Source organism: Triturus cristatus, chromosome 7 (genome assembly GCF_964204655.1).
Source record: "Triturus cristatus chromosome 7, aTriCri1.1, whole genome shotgun sequence".
Lineage (NCBI taxonomy): Eukaryota > Metazoa > Chordata > Amphibia > Caudata > Salamandridae > Triturus > Triturus cristatus.
Window position 1 is genome coordinate 1,352,164,949 of NC_140590.1, and position 13,009 is coordinate 1,352,177,957.

General features: G+C 45.0%; 1 protein-coding gene across 3 annotated transcripts in view; it reads right to left on the reverse strand.

Moving 5' to 3' along the window:
• The window catches only part of PHF20 (PHD finger protein 20), a 1,063,788-nt gene that overhangs the window by 408,445 nt on the left and 642,334 nt on the right, over nucleotides 1–13,009 (reverse strand). The gene's annotated exons all lie outside the window — the stretch shown is intronic.

The following is a 13,009-nucleotide window of genomic DNA, read 5'->3' on the forward strand; positions in this document are numbered from 1 at the left end:
AGCAACCCCAATTCGCTGACACAAAACACTTCTCAAATTATTGTCCAGTTAGTGCCTTTTCTTTTAAACAAGAAAAGTACTTTTATTATGCACACACTACCCAGTGTTAAGAATTACATAACAAATATATACATTCAGGTACACGGAAGTACCTTTGGTGACACCCTCATATCAAATTTAACACCCAGGTTTGTCCTGACTCAAATAAGTGCAATACCACCACCCATACCAGATGCAACATCCCACTAAAAGGGGCTGTCATTTCAAATATTGCAGGCCTAGTGGCTGTCAATGCCACAATGTTGGGAGGAGGACAGAGATACACGTTCGATATGCAGTGAGGGAGTACCTTGACGAAGGTGTGACTACAAGACCGCCTCCCCCACTCCTCCATGAGGTACAATACTTAAACCTTCAGGATAAGAATCTTTGACACAAAAAACTGTAACAATGCCGTCACAGGCCTTTGCGTGGGCAATATCAGTTATAAGGTCTTTTTTTGAAGGTGTACTAGTGCATACACGGGTAATTTTCAGTGTATGTAAAACAGGTGATCTATTGAAGTGTGCGACTACAAAACGATATGGAAGTAGTATCGCATACTAATTATTTGTAGAAGTTAATTCTGGCCACTCACGAAGACCTGTCTGTCTTAATTGCATGTACATGTTTTTCTGTTCATTGTAACACATATGTTTTATGTCTTGTAGATAAGTTTTCTACCGATACTGAAGGACCCGGTTTGGACCAGGTGTCAATCGGATATTGTATGCGCGATAACTGTACGAAGTGTGTAGGGAATCACCATAGGGACATATTGGGTTCATTACGGTTATGAAGAATGCCCGGGACCCCTTATGGGGCCATCACAGGGCTGAAACATGTCACCTGACCGAGTGGACAACTAGCACCATAACAGGGCTATTATTGTCCTATATTTCATGTTTTTAACTATCTCTCCACCACCAATTAATACAAATTAAATACGGAACTGGCGGGCAGTAGGGATTTTTTTATTTTGAACGACTCCCCCCTCTTTTTTCCTTTCTTTTTCACCTTAGTTTCTTACTAATATTAGAACAACAGCCCTAACATGGGCTTGTTCGCCATTAGAGTATTTTTTGGCAAACGTGTGATGGCCAATGGTGAAGCCTGACACCTGGGAGGTGTGGGAGGCCATCCTGTTAATTTTTTGCTCACAATTGTGCTGGTCCAAAATATTGGAATGCTTGAGTATCCAGAACGATTCCTCAGTGAACGTGCACCTACACTGTAAGGTGAGAAAAAGCCACAATAGGTGGGACTAATAACATAAGGGCCCTTCATTTTTCTAGTGGAAACGGTATTTTGAAGGGAGAGCAGGAACGGTGGTCCCTTGCCCTCCGGACAAACTTGCTCCCACTCTCTATGACCCTTCAGTGGTTGAGTCACATGTGATAAATAGTCTGCCATATTTCCCTATGCCCTTCCCATCCCACCAAGCCCCAAACCCCACATGGGTGCATGCAATAGGGAAGAACAAATTCCTTTGATAGAACATTAGGAGGACATTGGGAAATTTCATATGCTTCTGTGGAACCTGTTGGCATAAGGTTAGTTTTCTCTGACAGGAAGGCTGTCACTGCCTATATGCCAGCCCCCTGGATTATCCCCTAAATATGCAAAACTGATGGGAAAATTGCTCTGCTGGGATCAACAACCCCAAGGAACTAGCTGCGGGCCTACTAGATTTAAAACCTCTGCGAGCAAAGTCTGCCTTATTTCCAAAGAGGTGAAACCAATCGAAGGGCATGTTCATTAGCATTGCATGCAAATTGAAAGAAATCTGGTTGATTTCAACCAGGCGAAGCACAACACTGATACCATCAGCCCTGCCTATGCAGTTTGTGCTAGCCCGCACTGTTGATGTACTTCACTGCGTACTGTCCATCATGGAGCGGCATGACCCCACTTATCACAGAGTGGAAGCACTACAAAAAAAAATCTTCAAATCCAGTCTGGTATCCGGGGGATATTCTAATGGGTGGAATCTGTAATTAGAAGTAGCCATCAAAAAGGACTGAATTGGTGGCTGCACTATGGCTTGGGATAGCTGCCACGGCCTGTGGGCCAACCTTAAATTATTTCAAACGGTTTCATTATCAATTTGATTAGAAAAAGCCACTTCGGGTAAAAAGGAAGCAACAGTTGAACTCCATTACTCGCTCCCTACAGGGATAGACATTGCCTGCCAGACAGAATGTCTGCATCACATGGAGAGACAAGTGGTAGTTTCTGACCCTGCTGGTAAAAACAAAATGAAGGACAGTTTGTTGCTAGGAACATGGCACTGGGAATGACTTATTCCGTTTTAGAGATCCGAGGCAGAACACTCGTGAACTTGGAGTGGTTCTACAGGCTGAATTGTTCTTAAAATAATATTGCTGCTAACTGAATATTGCTTTTATCAGTTTTAAAATTGTTTTTTACCTGGTCTGTTGAAAGGGGAAAAGAGCTGCGTTCAATGCTCTGGGGGTAGGAGGCTACTTCGCTCTCTTCCGCATTTTTGCACTTCAGATGCCGGGTCAGCGGTCTAGTTGCTGTTCCCGGCGCCGGCCCATTCGCCTAAAAGCGCCTGATGATGTGACCGCACAGTGGGCGCGCCAAACTGCGCCCATCCACACCCAGGAGCCAGAACTCCTGCATCTTTCCCAAGGGCCGCTACTGCTACTCCAGTTCACAGCTCAATCAGTTAAATAGTGCCCTGGGAGCAACATGTTTTCATTCTATCTTGCCTGAAATGTTACCGGAAAGCTGCCCACACTGCAGGTTTAAATTCTCTTCCCATATTACCGTGCCCACTTTATCTACTTGCTCTTATAAACTCCTCCTGTTGAATTGTAGTTCCCTGCCAAAACATTCAGCAGAGATCTCGATGCTCTTAAAAGATTCTGCCCAGAAGTCATGTTTCACACAGAAACGTGGCTCAACTCTAGTACAGAGCCAGATATTGTTCAAGCACTCCCCCAGGGGTACTTGATGCAGAGGGTGGACAGCACGACAGGCAAGGGCGGTGGTATTGCTATTATATATAAAGACCACCTAACCTGTTGCCTGCTCGGAAACCCTCTCAAACTGCGAGTGCCCACTTTGCTATAGAATTTACTCCACTCCTCTCTCTCACAGGCATTCTTAATTATCGCCGCCGCCGCGCCGCCGCCCCCCCCCCCCAGGGCAACAGGCACTTTCTGTAAATCCCTGTTAGAAGCAGTAGTAAACCAAGCCAACACTGTGGCGAATTTTACTCTCCTTGGAGATTTTAATCTGCATTTTGATGACTCTGGAGCAGTAACAGCACTTGAATTGGCGCGAGACCTCGCGGCCTTTCAAATGCCTCAAAAGATTCTGCGAGGAACCTATGTTAAAGGGCACCTCCTTGATCCCGTGTTTTCTAACCTAGAGGACTTAAAAAGGAAAGATCCCATTCCCTTACCATGGTCTGACCATTTCCTTATCCCCCTTTCTTGGTCTCCCCAGGTCACCACATCCTATACCCAGTCCACACGGAGCTTGAGCCGACCCTGGCCCAAGCTCCCCTTGGACAAGTGGGCCTACGAACTGGAAAGGACCAGACCTAAGCCTGATCCCAGTCCAGTCAAAGCCAAAGATGACTTTTGTAACCTGATAGAGGGCACACTGAATGTGGTCCTTCCAAAAATATTGACAAAAAAGACTGGGGGTCCTCATAAATCTCCTTGGTTCTCTTCTGAACTACGCATTTTAAAACAACGTTGTAAGGTATTGGAAATAAGCTGGAGGAAAGATTTCTCACCCAACAAGAAGTCGGAATATAGGACAGCCATCTGCACTTATAGAGCAGAAATTAAAAAAAGCCCAGGCCTCCTATTATGAGAAAAAGATCTTTCTTTATTGATCGAACTGATTTGGGTCACGGGGCGCAGACGTATCAGCCTAGCGAAATTACAATTAACTACGAAACTGGGGGGGGGGGGATGGGTGTACCGGATTTGCGCACGTATTGCTATGCTAGCCAACTACAGTGGCTGGCATATTGGCTTGCAGGACGTAATTTGCAAGAATTGGATAGGTCACTGCGGGATAGGGACAAGGGGGTCATCCACAGGCTGTTACTACCACAGGCCCCCCTGCCGGCGTCGACACCCCACTTGCTAAAGATAGCCATTACTTACTGGAGGAGTGCAGTGAGGTACACTGGACGGACACCGCCGTATGCTCCCACTATTCCGCTACTAGGTATCCCTACACGAACGGGACTGCTCACTAACCGTGCTTTACAGGCATGGGCTGAAGCGGGCATTACCATGATAGGAGAGTTCTTCTCTGAGGGTGTATTAATGTCACATGCAACGTTTGTACACGTACATGGTGCCCCTGAACTACATGCACATATAACCAGATACATACGCACCACATAGTCACCAGAGGATACTGAACCTCCCACGAATACTCTACTTACCATGCAATACCTAATGGGAAATGGGGCACGCCTAACAAAATGGTTGACTCACGGTCCATGGTGGCAAGGAACTCTTGCACCTGTTCGGGAGTCGCTGACGGACCCGGGTAAGGTGGGTAGGCCGCGGGACTCCCAGGCTCCAAGGGAGCCGCAGGGGCAGAACCGCTGTCACCCTCACCCGCCTTCGAGGACCGACTGGGGGATGTCGGAGAGCGAACACGCTTCTTCGTTTTCTTTTTATGTCGACGCTTACCGAAGGGCGAAGACTTGGAGCCCAAGGAGCGACGACTGCAGCCCTGTGAGCGGTCCTGGGAACGGTCCCTGGACCGGAGTTGAGACGAGTGCCGGGCCTCCAGCAGTCTCCAGCGCTGCTCCCTCCAGGCAGTAGAGGCAAACATCATGGGGGTCCACCACCGACATATTGCGACGGCAGGCCCCACAGGACTTAAATCCAGGCATCCCTACGTGCACCAGGAGAAAAAAGGGGAGACAAAAATCTCAAAAGAGTAGTTAAAAAGTGACTAAGGTACGTGATCTATCCGAATCTGCGCTTGCTAGCGCGGAAAAAGAAAGAACTGACGTCAGCGCGCATGGGTAGTGCCTAAGTAGTCTCCGTGACATCATCTCAGTGCTTACAACGCCAGCGATGGACGCAGAGCCGCAGGACGCCACCTACTGACGTGCAGGGGTACTGCTAGCAAAAGTTTCCGGATCCAGTCTGACGCCTGGGAATATTCTAAGGTAAGAATCTATCACTAACGTGTCTCTTTCAGATAGGCCTGCTAGAGGTGTGACTTGGCCATGCCACATGTTGTGTCGGTAGGCATGGCACACAGATGTGTGCCATGGCAACGCTTCAGTTTGGTCTGCACCAAATCACGCAGCCTGCAGTTAAGGTGAGGGGTCTATGAGGGTGGCACAATACATGCTGTAGCCCTCAGAGGCCATCTCTAGTCACAAGGCCCTCTATACCAGGGGTACCTTTTACAAGTGACTTACATTTGGCCAGAGGTGTGCCAATTGTTGGTACAAAGGTACAGTTTTAGGATAGAAAACAGGTGCTGGGGCCTGGTTAGCAGGATCCCAGCGCGCACACACAAAGTTGGAAAAGGAAAAAACTGACATAGGCGCGCCGGTGCGGGTCTTATGTGACCTCGCTGATGTCACGTACGCGGACGACGCCTGGGCGGAGTCGCGTGATGTTGTTCCGGCGCGCAGGGATCCTGTGGCAAAAAAGTTTCCGGATCCAGTCTCACGCCTGGGGATAATTCTACGTGAGGGAATCTGCGGCTAGTAGTCTCTATCAGATTAACAATTATAATCTGTGCAAGATTGTATATTGGAATGTCGCAGGGCTGTGTAATAAGGCGAACAATCAAATGTGGTGTGACTTGATTTTAGACTTTGATATACTCTGTTTGCAGGAAACGTGGGTGATGGATCCAATACATATTAATGGATTTAAAACACTGCACATATCCGCAGTAAAGGGGCCGTGGGGTAGAGCAATGGGAGATTTGTGTATATACTTTGCCACTAGTCAAACCAGAATTGGGGGGGGGGGGGATAGATATTATCAATTGATCAAACTCCACATAAATATGACCTATAGCATTGTTTTGATCAATTTTTATAATAACTTCCATCAGTTGAGTTTGAAAATGTGGTAAAAAATATTGTTAATGACCTTATAAGGGCCACCTTTGAAGGTGCCAAAGATAGTATGATAATCATGCTGTGGTTTTATGGATGAAGAAGATTTATGTAACTCACATTTTTGTCACACAAGATCGGGGGATTTATTTAATAACCTCACCGCCAATAAGGAGTTGGGCTTTGTAAATGACCTATTGCCCAAACCAAGCGTTATGCCTCCCACATTTAACGGAGAGGTTTATCGTTGATCATAGATTTTATGCTTGTATCACGTAATCACGCATCGAGAATAAACGATTTTAGTGTAGGGGATAACCCCATGAGTGATCATTTCCCCCTCTATTGAACAATTGGACTTCCAGCACAGAGGCCACAAAGGACAGCCGTCCACACAGGAGATATAGGAACGATAAAACTGGATAAAATTAATGGTTATTCATTACGATGGTCTAAGGTAGATCCCGAAGTAGTCACTAAACAGATAATCACCAAATATAAAACCTTCATTGAAACAAGTCTGAGCGAGTCAGCGTTACCAAGTAGCATACTAACCTCGTTTGAGACACTAGCAGCTGGGATTAGCGACTCATTGCTGATACAACACCGGAACCAAACCCTGGGGCTGGTTTGACAAGCGCTGCACGACTGCCTACAATACCCTTAAAAACGAGTTACATAGGCAGCCCAGAAGTGCGGACAATATTAAGACAGCTAGACAGGAGTATAGACGGGCACTTAACGAGAGAAAATCTGTCTTGAGAAAGGAAGCATGGGGATCACTCCACGATGCGGCATTACACAAGGATAGTGCCGCATTTTGGAGAGCAGTGAAAACCCCATTCCTACAACCAGTGGGGGGCCCCTCTATAGAAAATCGCTATACCCGAGGTATCCTGGGTTAGCCATTTTTCAAAGATTTATGCGAAGTTGGAGCCCTTTAATGAAAGTTGCATGGTTACAACAATTGAGAAGCGGGAAAAAACAAATTTGAAGTTTACAATGGAGGAGGTGGGGAGAGCTATTGCAGCGAGTAAGGGAGGTAAAGCTCCGAGCCCCGATGGGGTCCCTGTGGATTTATTTAAAGAAAACACTGATCTCTGGGGGCCTATATTAAACCAGGTTTTTAATGCTAGCTGTATGGAAGCAATTCCAAAGACCTGGGGGGAATCAATAATAGTCCCAATATTTAAAAAAGGGGATCGTAATAATCCCAGCTGCTATCGGCCAATATCCCTGTTGGACTCATTGGTAAAGGTTGCCGGTAGAATCCTCTTAGAGCGCCTCCAGACATGGGAGTAAGATAGACAGGTCCTATCAGACATACAATATGGCTTCCGCGAGCGATTGGGAACAATTGAGCACAGTTTAAACCTCGCCTTATTGGTGGGGAAATACGTTAGAGTAAAAAAGGGCTCCCTATTTTTGGCATTCGTGGATCTCACGGCAGCCTTTGATTCTATGAGACACGACAGATTATGGGAGATACTAGAAGTCTTAGGAGTAGACTCCCATATTACCCGTTTTTTACAGTATTTGTACAGAGATGCATCAGCAACTGTGTGCTTTGGTTTAGGAGGCGAGCGCACAGCCCCCTTCGCAATCGAAAGGGGGCATAAGGCAAGGTCTGTACTGGCCCCTTTTCTTTTTAATTTGTACTCTAACGGGTTGGAACGAGCACTCCTTGACAATAACCAGGATTTCCCCATAGTAGGTGGCCGATCAGTACCTGCACTTCGCTATGCGGATGACGCAGTACTGATGTCTAGAACCCAAATCGGCCGGCAGAGGGCCCTAGACAGGCAGACAGAATTTATGGAGAGTTTAGGTCTTACAATTAATAAGTCAAAGACCTATATTATGAATTGTGTGGGGGGGGGGAAAACAGGCCAAGGAGCATGTACGTGGGAGGGCATGAGTTAGCTACAACCAAGAACTTCTCCTATCTAGGTATTATGTTCAATCAAAGCGACTCATGGGCACAAGCAATACAAACAAAGAAGATGGCCTTTGCAAAGACAACAGCAGCCATTTCTTCCTTCTATAAAAAATTAGGTAGGAAACCCCCACCAGAGCTTATCCAAATTTATAAGGCGAAATGTATGGGGCTTCACTATAGCTCAACAAATTCAAGTAGCGGAAAACTAATTCTTAAGGTATCTCCTATCTGTCCCAGCTAGCACCTCTTTTGTCTGCCATGAGGAATTGGGTCTTCCGTATATTTCAGACCTCATAAAACTGGAACCCATCCTCTTAGGGCATAGAATATGGACATAAGAGCAAACTAAGTTAAACAGAGAGATACTTCAAGATTGCCTCAAACATGAGGGGGTATTAAAAATCCCCTGTATCAGGTATGTCCGAAATTTTATGAGCAACCTAGGGCACACAGAATACTTTACCAACCCCAGTAGTATGTATGAAATCCCTAGAAAGAAATTGCGGAAGGAGGGTCTCCAGCATTTGGGTATGATAAGGATGTCGGGAGAGTGCTCAAAATTTACCGTAAACCAACACCAGCTAATTTTAACTTCCTTTGATATGCAATCGTGCCCAATATCTGTACCAGGCAACTTTGACAGGCTTCTCTTAACATGGTTCAGGCTGGATATCGTTCATAGATTGATAACCTTTCCAAAAATGAACGACTGGTCAAGGTCACTGCAACTGTGTCCATATGACATGCAGGCTGAACAGTCTACAATACACCTACCTAGCTCTGTTTTGTAAATATTATATGATGTTAAGCTAAGTGTGGATACTACCACTTTTAAAGCAGCAGGGGCTAAGACAATGTCGTCCGGCTATTGTTAGACTCCAGTTTTTGGAGAATAAACATGAAGCTTGGCGCATAGCAAGGTTCCTGAAGAAAGCACTGCACTTTAGAAAAACGTATGATATGGGAAAAGTTTTAAACTGTGATGAATTTAATGTGATGATTTTTCTTTATTCTGTAATATTCTTAAATTTATGATGAATTATAACTGAGCATTTATGAATATGTATTGATGAGAGAAATGTACTTGCTTGTATTTGTTTATGAATATTGTACGCTTTTATGATTGTAAAAAAGATGCAGTCAAATAAAGCTTTCCTTGACTTGCTATGAAAATAGCTCAAACTTTCAGTAATGCGAGACCTATTGCATTGCAAATGCTTGTTTTAAAATTGGGAACCCAGCCTGTTATTAGCAGGATTGAATCTAGAAATACTTTTTTTTGCATATTTTTTTGGATGGGTGCCCAAAAGCAAGCATGGTGAGCACCTATAAATTAGACAGTATTGTTTGAACAAACTCATGCAAGGATGACTGCTAAGGATGGGCACTCATACACAGCAGTCACCTTTGAATGAGTTGGGTAAAATATTACAAATCATTCAAGGTTGATGTCATAGGGTATGCATAATGACCATCTTTGAACACCAATTGTATCACTTAAACAAAACCCTTCAAAATTGGCTGCCGCAGATGCATTTGCAGCAGCTGTGAAAGGACGTTTGTTTGTAGGCTAGTCTCCTTTAAACTAAGTTCAATATTAACCCGGGTGCAGAGACCTTTTTGGCTATTTGGGGAACTTCACACTTACTCGGTCATAACATTTATTTCACAAAAGGTATCCATGCCAAATTAGAATCCTTTTTTCTTTTCCAACATAATGGGACTTCTAAAGGTATGAAGCGTGTGTGGATTACCCTGGAGGGGAAGAAAAATAGCCAAAATATAGCTAAATGTTTGTTTTTGGGGAAAACAGGAACAAAATGCTCCTCAAAAAAGTATTTTTTTCCTAAAACTGAAACCATTAATGGTTTGCTGTGCTAAAATCACCATCTTCCTGGCTTTCAAGAACATGCAGAGTTGAATCAAAAATAATTTTTTCAACCACAGCTTTGGCATTTTTCTAAGTAGCAGACAATTTTTCCTAATTTTTGTGCTCCCAAACTAGTGTGAAACCCTTGGGTGATACCGGAAAGCTATACACTTCTTAAAAGTAGACAAAATTCTTAATTTAGCGAGGGCTCATTTGTGAACATCCCTCCACGGATTCTCAGACTAACTGTTCAAATAAAAAAATATTGAAAACATTTGTGACAATATGTATATCTGCAACTTGTCACAACTGCCACTTTACAGAAGCAATATACTGTTATGTCCTCTTGTGTCTTCCAGTCGTGGGGATATATAGTGTTTGTAGGTTCTCCAAGAACCTGAGGTACAAAGTCAACTACTGAGCTGCACCTTGCCATGGTTTTTCATTGTGACCAAGTATAGAGTAACTCGTATGGTAAAATATAAAAAGTGAAAAATTAGTAAGAAGGAAACCTATGAATTTTTTAAACTTAAACCAGATACTGAGATTCGAGCAGTGGTTATTTGGACATCTCTTAATTTATGAGTTACACATACTAGCATGTGATTCAGAGGGCATTTTGCAAAAGCTCTTCTTTCTAGCACAGTGGCTTACATTTGGAAGGCAAAAATGCATAGAAATCGAATTGTTAATAACAAATCCTCTACTGCTCTGTTCCCACACAAAATGGTACCTCACTTGTGTAAAAGGGCCTAGCACCTGCAACACAATATACCACAAAACTTGTCCTAGAGACATTGTATTGTATTCAGCAGAATACATGTTTTGTTTTTTTTAAATGTGGTGAGCTGCGGATTTTTAGGCCCTAGCCACCACTCCGTCAATCCCAGCAGAGGTGTGAGACTGAGAAACTCAGGCACAGGGAATTTGCTTGACCAGGGTGAGAGTAGCTGAGTCCCCCCTTTGCAGGAGAGCTGGAGATAAGCACTCAGCTATGATCAGAGCAGTTCAAGCCTTCCCCTCACATTCCTGAAGTGCTTAAAGATGCTGCCATGAATCCCGGGCCTGGCAGAACTTTGCAAGAGGTATGGATTATAGGGGTGGGCGGAATTTGCGCAGTCGCACTATGCAAAGCTCCGCGAAACGGTAAAAAATCTCCGCGAGCACGCAGAGTTCCGCTATCACGCAGAATTGCTTGTTCTGCCCATTTGCAATGCTTTTTTCCTGTTCGCTAACGCTGTTTGCGTGCTCGGGGGGAAATATCTCGTGAACACGCATTTTGAAAGCGTGAACAACGAAAAAATTCTGTGAAGCGTGGAATTTTTGGCAATTATGCGTTCTCCGCGGAACGCAAAATTACCCAAATTCCGCAAGCAGAACGGAATTTATCACCTAGGCCTAATGGATTACGTCACTGCCAACGAGTTAAAATGACAACAGCCTTTTATAATGGCAAACGATAAAAAACAGGCCTAATAGAAGAGTTACTTACCTTCGGTAACAATATATCTGATAGAGATACAGTCTAGCTGCAGATTCCTTAAATTAGAATATCTCTCCAGGCGTCAGACTGGATCCGGAAAATCTTTTTCCCCCAGCAATACCTCTGCACGCCGGGAGGTGGCGTCGCCCGGCTCCGTCCGGACGTCGTACACGGAAGTGATGGCAATGGAGTCATACAAGCCAGCTGATGTCAGTTTTCTACAGGAAACGTTTCCATGCCACAACGCCGAGCCATGCAAAAAACTGTGATAGCGTAGGAACAGTGTGTCTTACAAAAGAGCAACATCGTTGAAAAAGCAGCGAAAAGTAACATGAAAATGAGAGTCAAATCATTTGGAACGAGAAACAATAGGAACTAGAAAAAGCACCCAGTACCCGGAGGAACTGAAGGGAGCTCACAGAGCACTTGCTGCAAGCAAGGGCCCAACAAATTGACAAGTTGTGCCCCACCTCAAGGGGGTAACGGCTGCGGCACAAAAGATATGACAAGTCAGGCACAGCTTGTCACCACAGGAGGGAAATTAAAAGATCCACAATCTCGAAGCAACATGTTGCAAGACAAGTGACTAGAAGTGAACGACCACCAGAAGGTTCACTAGACACACCCTCCAGAGATTGAATGACTGTAGCACCAAAGAGAACCCAACCCAACCGACTGCCATAGAAAGAAGGAGGCACAGGCGTGGGCGGTGGGAGGGAATAAAAAACTGAATAACTCCACGCATAAAGAACGCAGGTGGAGCAACATGAGAAGGCAGTGAAAAGTAAAGACCTTAACCACCTAAAAACGTGGACGGAGTGGAGAGCCAAAGGGCTCGAAAGCCAAACACCCCACCCTCGCCAAAGAAAGGTGCAAGAACACGCCACCAACTAAACATTAAGATGAGGGAAGGCTGAAGGGCCCCACGCAGGAGAACGCACTCTACCCCAGAGTGAGGTGCAAGTGCACACCTCTGGAAGACCAAGGCCACCATAAAGGGGAATGGGGGGGAGGGGGGCTAGGTGGAAAAACATTATGAAAATGCCTTCGCAGAGCGGGCAGGATGGGCGGGCGTTAAGGAGTCTGCGGCTAGACTGTGTCTCTACCAGATAGATTGTTACCACTAGGTAAGTAACTCTTCCATCTGATAGAGACATCTAGCCGCAGATTCCTTAACTTAGAATAGATTCCAAAGCCATACCCCATAGGAGGAGGGTCTGCGAAACAACCACCAAGTTCCAGGAGAACATATTCGTCAAAGGGCTGATGAAACACAGTGAGAACAACAATGCCAGGGTAACTGACATTAGACCCAGGGAACTCCGTAAGAAACATAAACAAGGGACGGCAAAGACACCAAAATCCGACAAGGGACGGTGTGAGAACTCTCTCGCCGAGACACAGACGAAAGGAAATAGAGAACTAGAAAGATCAGTGCCAACGTAAGAAACAATGCAGTGACTCCTTCAAAGAAGGATCCCAGCACCGGTCCCTATGATCCATGAGGAACGAAGCCCCTAAGGGGCAAAACAACATGACAACAATAGAGCATACCGCCTGAACATACACCACAGTGGATGCCAAAAT